The 13877-nt window shown below is 43.0% G+C and overlaps 1 protein-coding gene across 4 annotated transcripts in view; it reads right to left on the reverse strand.

Moving 5' to 3' along the window:
* The window catches only part of MYCBPAP (MYCBP associated protein), a 670648-nt gene that overhangs the window by 312504 nt on the left and 344267 nt on the right, over nucleotides 1-13877 (reverse strand). The gene's annotated exons all lie outside the window — the stretch shown is intronic.

Consider the following 13877-nt stretch of genomic DNA (forward strand, 5'->3'; position numbering starts at 1 on the left):
CCCAAAGAACATGCCTGAGAAGCGCTGGTATTCTGCCATAATTTAGAACCTTAAAGTGAAGAATACCAGCCCGCCTAAATCAGGCAGACAGAAACTCATTTTGAGGGAAAATCATTATGATGAAATACCCTTTCCGCTAAGTACAATGATTTTTCTGGAAAGGATATGCCATATCCGTGTTGGAATCCAGAGCCCCAATATACAAAAAAAGAATTGATCAGAGGACCAGCTAATGTCTTGTGAGACAGTGGGTATGTGAGATGATTTCGAGAGTCATTCTTATTATTATAATTATTGTTAATAAAGTTTTATATAGCACAAGATTTACTCTGAAGGAGCCTCTTGGAGTTAACAGAGCATTTAAATGCTGAGCTTTGCTGCAAGCAGCAACAGATTTATCAATCGTTAGTAAAAAGCCAAGTTTCCGTTTTTTTCTGAACCTGAGAATTGTTGATCCCTGATGATAAAATGAGAGGGATTCTGTTCCATAGCTCAGCTGCCAATACCCCGAACTCTCTGCCACATGCTCTTTGTTTTCTTTGTACTTTGGAATAGCAAACAAAGCCACTGATTGAAATCTCGGTTAATGCATTTGGTGATTATTTTCAGAAAAGTTTGGCAGGAACATAGTGTATTGTAGAAACTCTTATAAACAATACAAGCAGATTTGAACATATGTTTTTTTTTATAAGGGAAGCCAGTGTGGTTGACCCAAATAATTTGAAGCTCTATAAAACATTCTTAGGTTAAAAATCAGTCTTGCCATGGCATTTTGAATCACTTCTGCATATCTAGGTGTTGAATGCCAAGATAAACAGAATTACAGAAATCAAGGCTAGAGTGAAACAAAACACCAACAACAGTAATCCTTAGAAGAACAGTGAGAAATGGGATACTGTTTTTCAAGGTGCGAAGTTGGAACAGACAAGACTTAGGGCCTGATTTAAAACTTGGCAGATGGGTTACTCCATCACAACAGTGATGGATGTCCCGTTCCCCTGAAATCTAAATCCCACTAGATACAATGGTATCTATATTTTGGCTGATTTAGAACTTGGCGGAGAGGAATATTCCATCAAAAATGTGACAGATATCCTGTCTGCCTTATTACGATCCCATTATATCCTATGGGGATCGTTATATGGTGGACAGGATATCCGCCACATTTGGAAGCAGTATTTCATCTGCCAAGTTCTAAATCAGTGCCTTAAGTACTAAGACAATGTAGGGAAAAAATTCTATCCTGTCATTAAACAGAATCCAAATGTTGGGCTTGTTTAACTGAAATTGGGGCAGCTCCCTAATTAGAGTTCCAAAGTCCTGGATCTCAGTTTTGTGTTTGCAGTTACAAGGATTTCAGATTTTGCTGGGTGATACATTTGGACATTTCTTTTCATACAGCCTTTCTCCAGCTCTAACCCACCCATAAGACTTACATTTCTAGTTTTTATTACAAATATGTTTCATGCTATCCCTCTAGCGGGGGTTTATTTTAATTATGGCCAAGGTGTGCTGACATTCTAGGATGGTTATGGTGTCTTTAGTTTGGCAGAGAGTGGGATGGAGATGTTGGAAAAGTTATTTGATTGCATTACATTTTGACACTCGAAAATGATAAATAGATAAACAGCTCTCCACAAAAGAAAAATAAAGCAGAAATGTGTTACCATCTACATACAATAAATGCTGGCACTGTTCCTTAAGGACTCTAAGTGCTCCACTCATAGCCCAGAGACCAAATTGTGCAACTATACAATTCACTTCACATGAAGATTTGAAAGAAAGTTGCAATCAAACAAATGTTTGAGTATTCACGTGGATTAACACAAAAGCATTGAGGGTTTTATGAAGATATAATTGATAGGAAATTAGAATTACAATTAAATCCCTTTCCCTTACCCCCTATCCTTATCGTAGTATTCACAACCAAAGAAAATAATATCAAGCTCATCCCTAACATGCCAAAAGTGTCTATGCCATTAAGTAAACAAATAGTACAGGAAGGCATGAACCACTGAAGGTCACACAGGAGCGCAGAGAGTAAGAAAAATATAGCATGCCAATTTGAGAATCAATTTCACCTAAACTATTTTTTTGAAATTTCCAAGATAAATGGCATGCAACAATTATTGGAATTCAATTCAATTTGTGTCTTTTATCTTAAAATTACATTCTAGTGGTTTGTTTTTCTTAAAATAATCCTTACATCCTTATTTTCTCTTTTTCTAAACCCTCTCTCATTCATCCTGTACTATTGTCCTGTGTTTTCTTCTTCTCTTAATAGGAGAAATGATCCCCAAAGCCATCGCTCCCTGTTTTCCCCTCTTCCGTTAGTCCTTCTCTTACCCTCATCCTCTTTCTGCACAGTCCTCCTGCTTCATTTCTATACTTTTTTAATGCGATTGTGTGATTGATCTACGCAATTCCCCAGCTTCATGCCTACCTACCCACGTTTCCTTTCTTTTATCTCTGTGTCCCACCATCTGAGTCTCTTTTACTCCGTCCATTATTTAGTTTTTAACCTAAAGGGGACCACTTTGGCAGCACATGGAATATTTAGCATCCTTTCTACTCCATTTCTCTTCCAATTCCCTCTTTTAGGAATTGCTGGAAGACGCTGTGAACATGTTTTTTCAATTTTTTTTTTTCCAAGGAATCAATACTGGGTGTATGATGTTTGCCATTTTTGGGCATTTGTATTACCTGAATTTCTCATAAAATGTTTTTCAGTGTTGTGGATACTCATCTGTTATATTATCATAATCGTTTATACTCTATTAAATGACAAACACCACCACCAAAATGACAGTTCTGGCATCAGAATCACTGTGAGAATGTTCTGAAAGTGTGAACTGATCTCCAGGTAGCTAAATTACAAATCACCAAGACTGGGAAATTTGTCATAAAGAAAATGCATCTGCTTTGCATCTTCTGGTGTTGGCTTCAGGCTTTTGCAGCAGGGGCCTGTTAGTGTTTAGTAACACATAATAATGCAGCATACTATGTGCTCAGCTACAGATTTTGAAGGCTTCTACACTAGTGTTTTGATTTACACCTATGCAGGAAAATGTCTCTTTCTGCAGAATACTCCCATTATTTGGAATGATGCTGCTCACTGGTACTCTGCTAACCAGATCCCGGTGCATGTGCTCTGACCCCTAAACATGCTGAAACTGGCGATCCTAATTGGCATATTTAACTTACCTATAAGCCCCTAGGTACTAAGTGTACCCAGGTCCTGTAAGTTAAATGCTTTTAGACTGCAGCAAATATTGTGCCGTCACTAAAGTTACAAGGCAATACATGACTGCAGGCCTCCCTCCAGTATCCTGGCTGTGCAGGCTTAAACTCTACAGACAGGATACTGGTGGCAGGCAAATTCAACCTGTCAAAATATCCCCTTGTGACAGGCCTGCACCTTCCTTTTAAATAAGTCATCCCTAAGTTAGCCTTAAGTACCTAGAAGGCGAAAGTGCCTGGCATTTAAAAGTTAGACGTGTACAAGTTTAATGTTAAACGTGTCCTTACAGTGAAAAGGCCTAAAAGGCTATTTTCACTGTAGCAGGGTTAGCTGTTCCACACAACAGTGCTGGTAGTTAATATTAAAATTAAATAGTATCTCTACCCAGAAAACAGATAAAACGTTTATTCTTGGACTTTTTAAAACATTTACTATGAATTGAAATAATATTTTACAAAAGGTGCCTTTAAAAAGTCACCTTTTAGTGTAAAACCTCTAGAAACCTATTTGTATGAGCTTCCCATTGCTACCCATGAGATGGCTACCAGAGCTGAGACAAAGGGCTTGGGTGTGAGCAGGTGTCCTGTTCCTCTGACAGGATGACAATATGGGCAGAGTCCAAGAACTTAAATATCTTCAAAAGGGTCTGATATGCCACAGGCAGATATAACTCACACCTGGACATGCCCCCTTCAAGCCAGCCATGCACCAATCCCAGTGGTAGCTGCCCCTAGAACGGGGGTTGAGTGACCACAGAGAAAGGTTTGCTTATTTCCCTGGGCACACATCTAGGGAGGACACAGAAGCTCTGCAGCAAGGGATAAAGGGTCCTGCTATGTTTAATTTAGTTAGCGGGCACTGTGGTATTGTTTGCAGTATGTCACACAGGAACTGCTGCAAAAGTTGGTACGGTTACCCATTGAACATTTTCCGTATTTGTCAGGGAGAGGCCAGAAGTCACTCCCACTCAGAGGCTAGTGCCAGGCAAATATGTTGAACCCCTGGGTATGTTATTCAGAACACTACTGGACCTGTGGAAGACAGAAGAAGGACTCTACTTACTATTGAGACCTGTGAGGAGAACCCCAAGACCTGGACTTGCTACCATTTGTATAAATGATTAGGAAGCAAACGCCAAAGGTAGGCTAGCTGACCTCCTGTAAAGCTACAGGACCACAAAAAAAAACAAGAAAGCCCACTTTCCTGGAAGAGCCCAACTTACCAGTTGCAACTGTATCTGCGCTGGACCCTTCTTGTGGCTTCTGTTGTAGTGAGTCCTGACTAAGTTCTGTTCCTGAGGTCCTGAAACTCTTGGCTGCTATCAGAGTGTACTACTCCTTCCTAATGCTAAAACTTGTGTCTTAAAAACTTTTTCAAAGATTTTTGCCTGGAGAACTGAGAGAAGACCAAGAACAACCAGCTAAGCTGATTACCCAAGGGTGCATTGCAGGTGGGCCTGACTTAGCCGCAGCTCCAGTTACGTGTCCTCCTCCACAGCAAATCTGATTCAGCTGTTCAGGCGCCGACTAGCATTCAACCATGTGGAACCCTGTCCAGCTACAGCCTGTAGCCTTGCCCCGTTGAAGAAATCCAACTTCCAAAAAACAGTTTAAGTCTGAAGATAGAAATCTTCACCAGACCTAATACCGCACATCATCCGACCAGTTTAAATGGCTTTCTGGGTGAGAACCTCAGACCTTCCCACCTTCATCAACAGCTTCACCGAGACCTCATTCTTCGGCATCCTCTTATCAATGTTTCTGTCTTCAGATCCATCCTGCTGCTTTCCCTCTGAAAATTTCTAAGTCTGAAGGTAACTCTTTGACTGAGGCCAACCTGGTCCTTGTATAGGACTCGTTCTTCATTGCGGACAGCCTTCAAACTTACCTTTGTGCCAGTCTAGCACAACTAGCTGCCTGCAGTTGGCAATTTGCACTCTTTGGCTCTATTTTTACCTAAACATTTAAAAACTCATATCTCCGTTTCCCAGTATTGAATTTTTGTCATTTTGCTGTCATTATGCTCATTAAAATATTCTTATAATAAATTATAATTTGGAGTGGGATTTTTATTGTGTGGTGTTTTTTGACTTTATAACTGTTTTGATGCATCTCAACGCTTTACACATTTTCTTAAGTTAAGCCTGTCTGGTCTACGCCATAGCTACAAGAGGTTGAGCTCACGTTTAAATTAATGAAACCTTTACTGGACCTAATAAGAATAGTGCCATTATTACTTGTGGTGGACTAACATACACATCAACTAATAATCCACTTTTCCACAATCTATATCTGGTTTTCTAATATGTTTGTGTTCTGTTTACATCTAACTTATGAAGCATTTGTTCAGCTCAAAACGTTTTTGGATAGAAAGAAGATATTAGAGTAGAATGACCGGTGAGCGTTTGCAGAAATATTATACTGCAATAGTGTGTACATTTCATTTCCAAAACACATCCTGCACTCTGCAGCATGTGTCTAGCAACCTTTAGAAAATAGCTCTCATGGAGGCAAATGATTCTCTGTTGCACTCATTTGTGGCTTAAGTTGAGTAGGAACGTTTGTGAGGAGTCACAGCACATTTGTGTCAAACTTACCTTTAGGCATCCAGTCCGCTGGTGCTGTTTTCCTTGCTCCTTTTCATCTCCCTGAGTCTCTGCTGGAGGACAGTTTGCAATGCCAAAAGTCCAGTCCTAAGGACATGGAACCTGCCCAGTTAGTGAAGGTGGATCAAGCCAAGGCCTTAACTCAAGGTGTTCCAGTGGATCAGACCCAGGTTTTAGTTCGGACAGTTCAACAGCAGGCACAGGGGTTACAGACGAAAACCTTTCTCTATGTCAGACTCTTACTTACAAAGCCTGATACATTCTAAAAGTAACATCAGGTACTCATCGTTTCTCTAGAGACCCAAATAAACTGAAAAGAGTTCTAGATTTTACCATTGTTTTCTTTTCTTTTCGTCCTGCCCAATTCTTAGAAGATTGAGCCACGGTGGGATACCTAATCAGTGCCTTGTCTGCTAAAACCAAGGGACACATTTTTTAAGGGACATTTTCCATTTGCTAGGATTACTTATTGTTTCAGACAGGGGACCTCAATATGTCTCCCATTTGTGGAAATCCTTTTGTAAATTGCTTCAAATTGATGTGGCTTTGTCTTTTGAATTTCATCCTTAGAACAATGGTCAAATGAATGGCTCAACCATTTTCAATGCTTTTGCATTTCCACTCATAGTGACTGGTCTTCGTTAGTGCCTTTAGCCGAATTTTCCTATAACAACTGTCTTCATAGTAATATTCATTCATCACCATTTTTTTGTCTTTTTGGTCTTTATCTCGGAGGCTCCCTATCTGTTCTTCATGAACCAGTCATGGTTCCTGATGCTGGCAGATTTTTTTCGGCTGCTACACACTGCCCAGTAGAAGTTTTTTTTCCAACCTGCAGGAGAATCAAGTTTTATGCCGATGGTCTTTGTAAACAAGCTTGAGGATAAGGTATGGTTATCCTATTGGTTTTTGCCTGATCATCTTTTCGTTAACAACTTTAAACCATGGTTCTCTGGGCCATTTAAAATCATTCGAGTTGGGAATCCAATTTTCTTTAAATTAAATTGCCTGAATATTGGAGGATTGTTGGTGTTTTATTTCTCCCTGTTGTAAGCTTATTGTGTGGATTCTTTTTTAAGTCTTTTTCCCAATCATCTGCCTGTTTTTCTGAACAAAAAAAAAGAATTCGAAGTTCAAGAAATTTGCAATTTACACTTCTTCAGAAATAGATTTCAATTCTTATATGTTCGGGTACTGGTTTGAAAATTTTTCAGACAGTTCAAGACAAACCTGAGGCTTTGACAGGGTGGGGGTAGTGAAGGTAGGGCAGTGGTAAACTGTTGCGCTCCTACCAGTATCCCGTCACATGCCTCTGCCCGAGGCTATTTCAGGAAGGACGGGAAAGCTTGTGAGGAGCACAACAGGCCGCAGCATTCTCGGGTGAAACTTACCTGCAGTCAGCAGGCCTGCCAGTGTTCTTCTCCTCTCTTCTTTTCTTGTCCCTGGTGGGGTCTCTGCTGGAGGGTGCTTGCTGCACCTCCATGTTTCTGTTTCTTCCTCCTCCCAGAATTCCTTGGAAAGGATTTCCTGAGGAGTATTTTGAGCCTTATCCAAAATGGCCACCAACGAATTGGAACCTATTACCCCTCTCCCAATCCAAGGTGGGTTCCTGTGTATTTCCTGTTCCTTGGCCCATAAAGAGGGAGGTTGTCCATTCCTTGCGTCACAATGCTTTGAGCAGTCCTATCATTTTTCTGTGCTCCTGACCTTTTTAGTCAGTTCTTCCCTGGATTATATTGCTTCTTGCTTGTGGTACTGTAGGTCTTCCTCCCCAGTCCGCTCTTGGCATCTTCAGTTTCAAGAAGGTACATTCCTTCCCCAGCTGTGTCTTCATTGCCGAGGCCTGGTCAACCTTTTTTAATTCTTACGGTTTCAAAAATGGCTGGTGTCTGACACTCAGAAAATACATTTGTATGCATGTAATTTTTCACCATTTATTTTTGCTCAGCAGGCAAAGCCAACTTATCTGGTCTCTATATGTGTTTTGAAGCCTGACAGGCAAATTGCTAATAGATGCAGATTCTCTAACAGGGATCAGTGCCAAATCTGTCTGTACAGATAATATAGATAATACAATAATGCAGTAATGTCTTATCTGTATCAAGATGGAGTCAGATGTTACTGAGGGCAGGAAGGACATCAGTACTAGATTAGCTTCTTTCAGCTTTAGAAAGCTTATATTGCACATCTGCTATTTGGGTTATGATTTCCCTTAGATCTCCAACCCTGCATTGAGGCCTCTGTCACAATCAATTAGTGGATAAAGTACACTGAAGGGTAACATGTTCTGCCCAAGGCACTATCAAGGGAAAGAAAAACTGAAGGTAGACTAAGTGTTTCCTGTCACTTTCCTTTCCTCTAGTGTGGCTGACTCTCTAAGCACTACTGAAAGATGCCATGAGGAGACAGATTATTTGAGACTATGAAGATACAAGGAGCTATTAGGTCCAGTGAAATAACGTCTGGATAAATGTTGGATAGGATTTCATGAAGCTGAAGACATCCCTGTCAAATAAAAGGCAGTTATTACTCCAGAAGAAATGGCTTTTTGACCCTCTCTGCTAAAACTGCTCCTAAATAATCGAAACCTGGATTTTTCGCAGTTAATGTACAGGCATAGGTGATGATGTATTTTTAATGCTTTCTCTACATCTTGCATTGCATTTGCATGGCATTCAGACGTGCCTTTATCTTGATCAGACAATCATCTATGCATGATAAAATAAAAATCCAACATATAAAAGCTCACGACTGAACACAATACAGGAAATTCATTTTGTAATCCTTGAAGCAAAGGCATTTTATGTGGTTCTTGATGACTGGGGTATGGAAGCATGTGCCTTTCGTGAGTATGACACACCCAGTCCTCCCGAAGTGAGACAATATTTGGTGCTGCAGCAGCAATCTGGATGTGAACACTGGAGCCATGAGCTCAACATCCTCGAATGAAGACTCAGAAAACTAATTTAGCAGCTACTTTGGGTAAAATATGCGGCCATCGATGGCTCATTTGTAGCAATCTGCCATGCAGAAAGAGTGATGAACATGCATCCAACTACTGGAACCCTGACTGGTGAACACAGAGTGATTGAATCATTTGGCCTTTCCTAAAACTGCTCATACCTTGGCAGGAACAAGGGAAATAGAGTTTTGCTGTTGACTCTGTAAAGAGGATGTATGAACTCACTTTTAGGAGAATCCGTCCATAAGATTTTGGTTGCTCTTTAGAAATCTCTTTAACCTTCTCCAGACCAACCAATTTCACCTACTCCATTTCCATATTAAACCGCTAGCGCTCGTCATCCGTATGCGACCTGAAAATCTTTCACTAGAAAGTGGGAGATCCTGAGTTATTTGAAGAGCATTTGGGGCACGTAAGCCATGATGAATGATAGAGTTTATTTCCTGATTTCAGGAAGCATGACAAGAATCTCTCGAAAACCGACCCGTGATCTCTACGACATCTACAGTCTTCTTCAATGCATCCCAAACAGCAAAGTCATGACAGCCTATGTGGGCTGTTAAAAAGGCTCATCAAAAAATGCCGCTGCTGTTTGGTAAACATTCTTGCCCAAAAAATCATCACAAATCTTTGGAGGAGTCAATGATGCTGATGAATAGGAATGAAACCTCTTGCAAATGGATGAAACAATCAGAGTGTCTCCCTCCTCAAAAAAGAGGGGTACTGGTTAGGTATTTACATTTTACTCTGTGGCTTCTTGTACTTATCTGTAGTGATGTGAGAATCTAGAAACAAAACCGCACAAACGGAGGGGTCGTCTTTCCGAAATTCCTTTGTATACCTGGATGACTTTCAGCCAAGAGAGCCAGCATAATGTCAAAGAAAGAAAAATAATATTTTTACCTCCGGAAAAAAGGATTAATTTAGATATGTTGCCCCGTGTACACTGCTTGGCACTAAATAGTGCACGTCAAATAGTATCACAAGTAAGAATAAGCACACTAAAGACTCTGGAAGATAGCTCGAGGAAATTGTCATGAGTGTGAATCCCAGGAAGGCGTTTCACCTGCCATCCTTCCACAGGTGAATTTAGTATCAGAAATGTAGTAAAATCTCTTATTTACAGTGATGACATCAGTGATGATAGAAGATTAAAGTGCGCTATGAAGTGCAAATGAGAAAACATACGGAGTGGAAAAATTAAGCATCCAAATAGCGTGGCAGTGCAACTGAGCAATTGAGTCCCTGAAATGAGCAGTACCAACATACTTATATGAAGGGTACTGCGTTTCTTCCAAAGTTTTTAAAAATAGGGGTTATATACTGAAAAGGCATCTGCAATATTGCCCATAGGCGCAGATACTGTAATCTAACCATCTCCCTTGTATCGAAGCCCTACCAACCAAAGTACTTTCCTGTCAGTCAAAGAGCGGAATAGTATTTAGTTCTCATTATGCTCCAAATAACTACTGAAACTTCCTTTAGAAAGCAGCTGGAGACATGGTTATTCAATGTGGCTTAATCATTAAAGGTGTACTCCTAGACGACCTTTTAAGGCAGCTGTCGTGCTCAACAAGAAAGGATAGTCCGTTCATTCATTCATCGACATTTAGGCCCTCATTATAAACACGGCGGTAAACACCGTCGGCCGCCGTGGCGACGGCGAACAGAAGACCGCCATTGGCGATGAACAGAAACCTGCCATATAATGATGCAAAAATCAGAAACCGACAAAAATGTCCCTGCCACCAGTCACCGCCAGGACCGATCATACAAACACCCCGCCCTCCAAATAATGAATCACAAATCACAGCGGCGGTTATTGGAGCCGAACGACCATTGGCGGTACAGACAGCCACGGGCGGCAAGTGGACCCAACAGCAGTAAATACATACATTGGTAAGTTTGAAACCCACATACCTGACACACATCCACAACACTATAAAACACTCAGACACACCCCACAATCCTGTGCAACGAAATTAGGCCAACTAACACAGAGAACTCCAGAAGCAGACACCGAATGCCACAATACACGATACATACACCCAACCACACAATAGCACCCTCACCTAGATCCACACAAGACAACATTCACAACACTCACCATGGCACCCCCCAAACATCCATGCTTCACAGAAAGGTAGCTAAGGACCTTGGTGGACGAGATCCTGAAGGTCGAGCCACAATTATTCGGGGCACAGGTCCAGCACACACCCATCGCCAGGAAGATGGAGCTATGGCAGACAATAGTGAACAAGGTCAATGCAGTGGGACACTATCCACGCACCAGGGACATCAGCAAGAGATGGAACGACCTGCGTGGGAAGGTCAGGTCCATGGCATCCAGGCACCACATTGCAGTCCAGAAGACTGGGGGAGGACCTCTACCAACACCACCCAACTACACTGACTGGGAGGAAAAGGTACTGGTCATCCTGCACCCTGAGGGACTCACTGGAGGAATGGATTCGGGGAAGTCATCTACAATTACCCCATATCCATCACACCTGGAATGCATGCACCACCTCACCCCTCCAACTACCACCAGGACCACAACCTCACCCAGGCCACAATCACTACATCCAGTCACCCTCCATTCCCACAAACCCACTAACAGGCCCACATCCTTCCCCCTGTGCACAGCCACCCACCCCTGCAAGGAATCACAATGGCCTACAGCACCCACAATGCACCACCACATCCTAAGCAAAAAAGCAGTGCTAACCTCATGAAAGCAACCTGCATGGCCCCAAAGTGTGAAACCTGCACAAACCCGCCCAGTCCTGTGCACCCCATCCGATCATGCTAATGTAAAAGACATGTCCATTCCTCCCAACAGGCACCACCACCCATGTCACCCTGATGGACAGGACAAGGAGTGGCAGTGCCCCACAGGGAGACAGAGGCACCTCCCAGGACACTGGGGATGGAACTCTGGACACTGACGATCACCCTGGCCCCTCACACAGTCCTGGACTGTCACCATCCAGCAGCCCCACCCAGGATACCACTGATACCCCTACCACCCAGCCAACAATATCAGCCCAGGGCAACCGTCCCCACACCTGTGTATCCAGGCCACAGACTGGTGGAACACAAGTACAAAGGCCACAGTCACCCCCTACCAACAGGGAGGAAGACGATGGCCCCAGTACAAGTGGTACCGCAAGACCTGTGCAAGGGACACAGGCACAGGGGGCTAGGCCCAATGGGAGGGCATCAGTGGGCCAGGGGGGAGGCCACAGGATGGATGCTGCAGCCCATGACGTGATCTCTGAGGTCCTGGGAGCATATCACCATACCCACCCAGGAGAGATTGGCCCAGACAGGATCCACCCTGGAGCAGAGTCAAGGGATGCAGCTAGCACACCACCAAGAGCCCATGGAGCAGTGGAAACTGCACAATGCCACAATGGCCAGTAGAGCAGGTGCGCTGCTGCACCTTGTCCCAACACAGCCTGAGGCCCACACAGACCAGGAAGCCCCTACTACAGGCCAGGATACAGACTGGACAACAACAGCATCAGCAGCAACTGCACATGTACCACCCTCTCAGGACACACAGGGGACATCCATCTCAACCTGTACCAGCCAACACCAGGCATCCAAAGTGACCCTCAGGCCCAGATATTGCACAGGAACACCAGCCAAGAACAAAGCCCCCTCAAAGAAGTGACTCTGGCAAGAACTGTCCTCCAAGTGTCCCACTGAATCAACCACCAAACCGTGTGAAAACTACAACAAACTCTTGTAAACATTGATAGACCTACCACTACTGCCAACAATGCTGCGACCATGTTGCCATTTTGTACAACCACCAGTAGCCCACTCCCATCACTGTAATCTGCACGATTAAATCCCTGCACCAAATAAAACACCTTTTCACCTGTTACAATGTCCCCTGTCAGTAAGGTTAAACAAAGTATGGATGCAACTGTATGATAACTCTTTTATTGTTATCTGAGTAGCAGGAAATGCACCACACGCCTTACATGTTGGTGTGCCTACAGATGTGTTGAACTTTTATACTATATTGTAATCTGTCCTATGCAGACCTGGTCACAGTGGCAATGAGTATTGACCAAACACCCCCCTAGATGACAAGGCACACTGACAGTATGATGCACAGACAGCAATCTCATCCAATTGTCCCACAAAGTTACTGCAAGTAGAGTTGTATCAGTTGGGTCCTGGTATTTACATCTTCCCCCTCCTCATCATCACATCCCTCTCATCCCCTCTCTGAGGAAGCTGGTCTGGATATACAGCACCCTCCTCCTCCAAGAGGGGGATAGAATTTCTCACAGCCACGTTGTGCAGCATGCAGCAGGCCACCTCTATTCTACACACCTTTTCAGGCCCATAGGCCAGGGAACCGCCAGAGATATATAGGCAATGAAATTTAGCCTTCCTAAGACCTATTGTGCGCTCTATCAACCTCCTAGTACGTCTATGGGCCTCATTGTAATTCCTCTCTGCATCTGTTCCAGGATTCCTCACTGGTGTTAGGAGCCAACGCAAGTAGGAATAGCCAGAATCACCTAGAAAAAGGCACAAAACAGGACTTTCATTGACAACCCTCAGAGGCAGGCATCTTGGCTGTCTGATATGTGGCAATAAGTGTCAGAAACACCTACCTGTGATCCACCTTATGTCCTCTTGTAGTTGTTCCATCTTGTGTGGCACACTACTGTTCCTCAGCACAAAGGAATCATGGACTGAATCAGGGAACATGGCATTCACATGTGAGATGTATTGAATGTTCATGGAATGAAAGTTCTTCCTGTTTCTGTACACCTGTTCACTGACTCTTGGGGTGATGATAGCTATGTGGGTGCCATCGATGGCACCTATCACATGGGGTATGCTGGCAAAGGCATATAAGTCTGACTTGATGGCAGCACTTTGGGGAAACCTCACATAGGACTATAGGTGTCGTACAATGCATTCAGGAACCTTGACAGTATAATGTTAAACATTGGCTGTGAAAAACCTGCACCCATGCCCACTGTCACTTGAAATGAGCTTGTTGCCAGGAAATGGAGTGCATAGGGCACCTGCACTTC

This window comes from Pleurodeles waltl, chromosome 7 (genome assembly GCF_031143425.1).
Source record: "Pleurodeles waltl isolate 20211129_DDA chromosome 7, aPleWal1.hap1.20221129, whole genome shotgun sequence".
In the NCBI taxonomy this organism is placed as follows: Eukaryota; Metazoa; Chordata; class Amphibia; order Caudata; family Salamandridae; genus Pleurodeles; species Pleurodeles waltl.